At 51.1% G+C, this 3,258-nt stretch overlaps 1 protein-coding gene across 3 annotated transcripts in view; it reads left to right on the top strand.

Moving 5' to 3' along the window:
• Positions 1-590, top strand: part of ARRDC2 (arrestin domain containing 2) — a 12,646-nt gene extending 12,056 nt beyond the window's left edge. For all 3 annotated transcript variants that reach the window (XM_050769695.1, XM_050769696.1, XM_050769694.1), the window contains exon 8: positions 1-590. This exon is cut by the window's left edge and continues 602 nt beyond it. The gene's annotated coding sequence lies outside the window, so the exon portion shown is untranslated.
• The last annotated feature ends 2,668 nt before the right edge of the window (positions 591-3,258 follow it).

Genomic DNA, 3,258 nt, shown 5'->3' with positions numbered 1-3,258 from the left:
GAGGGCAGGTGCCTGAAAGTTGAGGCCACACAGTGAGGTCCGGTGGGTGAAAGGACCCAGGAACGAGGCGTTCAGGAAAGCAGGTTGTCGGAGCTATGTGGGGTCTGTGGGTGGCAGGGGCAGCCGCTCCAGCCTTTGAAGACTTTGAAAGCCAGAGATTCCTGGCGCAGGCTTGGACTTCCTGGGAGCTCCTCCAGGTACCCAGGAGCATCGGAGCTGCCTGGGTGTTCCATGGCCCAGGGAACCCAGGTTCAGGGTAGGACAGGCAAGACCAGATACCTAACGTGCAAAGTGAAAACACTGGGGTCCCCGTTAAATGATGAAGAATTCAAGACAGTGACAACATTACGTCATACCTGGGGACAGAGGTCAGCCTAAAGTGACAGCCGGGGACTACTGTGCTTCCCGGAGGCTCCTTGTGTCCTGGAGGAGAAGAGCACTCGAGGGGGCCACTGGACAAGCTCCCAACTGCAGGGTGCCAGCGCTGGCTGGGGCAGGGCCCCGGGCTGGAACTCAGCATTTCTGATATGCCTTAAGAAATCATTGTTTTGTACAATTATTTTTTAAAAGTAAATGTGTGGAGAAAGAAACCGGGCTTCTTGGTTTATTTTCCGCCCCCGTCTGGCTGCTGAGGGAACTGGGACTGCCATTCCTGGTCACTATCTTGGAGACTAAATTCCTGGCCAAGGAAAGCGGAGGGGCCCATGATTCAGAAGGGGAGACTGAGGCCCAGGACTGGGAGGGGGTTGGCCCAAGGACACATGAGGAGGCTGAGCTGGGGTGGGAGCTGAGCCCTGGGCCCCTTACTTGCACTCCCTGTGGGAGTCTCAGAGGCGAGTGGAGGCTAAACAGTGGAAGCCAAGCACAGAACTCCTCTATCCTCAGAGAGTGGCGGGCTGGGGCTGGGAGGAGCCGCTTGAGTACGGGAACATCCTGTTACCTGAGTCTAGGTTTGGTTTTTGTAGGTTTTTTTTTTTTTTTTTTTTTGGTGGTGGTTTTTTGTTTTTAGAGGCAGTCTTGCTGTGTCGCCCAGGCTGGAGTGCAGTGGTGTGATCTCAGCTCACTGCAACTCCTGCCTCCTGGGTTCAAGCGATTCTCCTGCCTCAGCCTCCCAAGTAGCTGGGATTACGGGTGCCTGCCACAATACTTGACTAATTTTTGAATTTTTAGTAGAGACGGGGTTTCTTTTTTTCTTTTCTTTTTTTTTTAAGACAGAGTTTCATTCTGTCACCAAGCTGGAGTGCAACGGCTTGGTCTCAGCTGACTGCAACCTCCGCCTCCCAGGTTCAAACTATTCTCCTGTTTCAGCCTCGAAAGTAGCTGGAATTACAGGCATGCGCCACCACACCCGGCTAATTTTTCTTTTTCTTTTTCTTTTTTTTTTTGAGATGGAGTCTCGCTCTGTCGCCCAGGCTGGAGTGCAGTGGCACAATCTCGGCTCACTGCAAGCTCCGCTCCGCCTCCCGGGTTCACGCCATTCTCCTGCCTCAGCTTCCCAAGTAGCTGGGACTACAGGCGCCCGCCACCACGCCCGGCTAATTTTTTGTAATTTTAGTAGAGACGGGGTTTCACCATGTTAGCCAGGATGGTCTCGAACTCCTGACCTCGTGATCCACCCGCCTCGGCCTCCCAAAGTGCTGGGATTACAGACGTGAGCCACCGCGCCCGGCCATTTTTCTATTTTTTTAATAAAAAATAGAAACCTGTTGGCCAGGCTGGTTTCAAACTCCTGACCTCAGGTGATCTGCCTGCCTCAGCCTCCCAAAGTGCTGGGATTACAGGCGTAAACCACCATGCCTAACCCTGGATTTGTTTTTATGGAGGTGAAATTAACATATTATAAAATTCACCATTTGAAAGTGTTCAATTTAGTATACTTTACAATGTAGCATTTAGTATATTCATAATGTTTCTTTTGTTTTGTTTTGAGATGGTCTCACTCTGTTGCCCAGGTTGGACTGCAATGGCCCCATCACCGCAGCCTCAAACTCCTGGGCTCAAGAGATCAACTTGCCTCAGCCCCCCCAAGTAGTTGGGACCACAAGTGTGTACCACCACACCCAGCTGATTATTTTTTTGTAAAGACATGATCTCCCTTTGTTTCCCAGGTGGGTCTCGAACTCCTGGGCTCAAGCAGTCCTCCTGCCTCAGCCTCCCAAAGTGCTGGGATTACAGGTATGAGCCACCACAACCGACCTGGCTATTTACAATGCTATGCAACCATCACCACCATCTATTTCCAGAACATTTCTATCCCTGCCAAAGGAAACCCCGTCCCCACTAGTGATTAATCCCCATTCCCCCTCCCCCACCTCTGGCAACCACTAATCCACTTTCTGTCTCTATGGATTTGCCTGTTTTGAACATTTCACATCGATGGAATCATGTAGCCTTTTGTGTCTGGCTTTTATCACTCAGCATGTTTTTGGGGTTCATCCACATTGTACCATGTATCATTCCTTTTTCTGGTTGAATAATATTCCATTGTCTGCACAGACCACATTGTGTTTAGCCATTCATCCGCGGATGGACACCCGGGTTGTTTCCATGGCTTCGCTATAGTGAATCTTGCTGCTAAGAACACGCGTGTTCAAGGATTTCTTTGAAAACCCACGGAGCTGTTAGGTGGCCCTAGTGGCATGGGGCTGTCATTCTTCTGGAGTTACTGGTGGGGATAGTGAGCTCAAGAGAGAGACTAGCCTGGCCGACATGGTGAAATCCTGTCTCTTCTAAAAAGAATACAAAAATTAGCCAGCTGTGGTGGCAGGCACTTGTAATCTCAGCTACTCAGGAGGCTGAGGCAGAAGAATCACTTGGACCTGGGAGGTAGAGGCTGCAGTGAGCCGAGATCGTGCCACTGCACTCCAGCCTGGGTGACAGAGTGAGACCCTTTCTCAAAAAAAAAAAAAAAGGAAAGGAAGGAAAGAAGAAGGAAAGGAAAGGGAAAGGAAGGGAAAAGAAAAGAAAGTGGGGGAGGGAGGCAGAGAGAAAGAGGGAGGAAAGAGGGAGGGAGGAAGGAAGGAAGGAAGGAGGGAGGGAAGGAAGGAAGGAGGGAGGGAGGGAGGGAGGGAAGGAAGGAAGGAAGGAAGGAAGGAAGGAAGGAAGGAAGGAAGGAAGGAAGGAAGGAAGGAAGGAAGGAAGGAAGGAAGGAAGGAAGGAAGGAAGGAAGGAAGAGAGATGCCCCACCCAGGGTCCCACAGTCAGGACTGAGACAGCCAGCAGTCAAAACTGCCCCTTGGGCCAGGCACAGTGGCTCAC

The sequence above is a fragment of the Macaca thibetana genome, chromosome 19 (assembly GCF_024542745.1).
Source record: "Macaca thibetana thibetana isolate TM-01 chromosome 19, ASM2454274v1, whole genome shotgun sequence".
NCBI classification, from domain to species: Eukaryota; Metazoa; Chordata; class Mammalia; order Primates; family Cercopithecidae; genus Macaca; species Macaca thibetana.
This window is presented reverse-complemented; position numbering and strand designations above follow the sequence as displayed.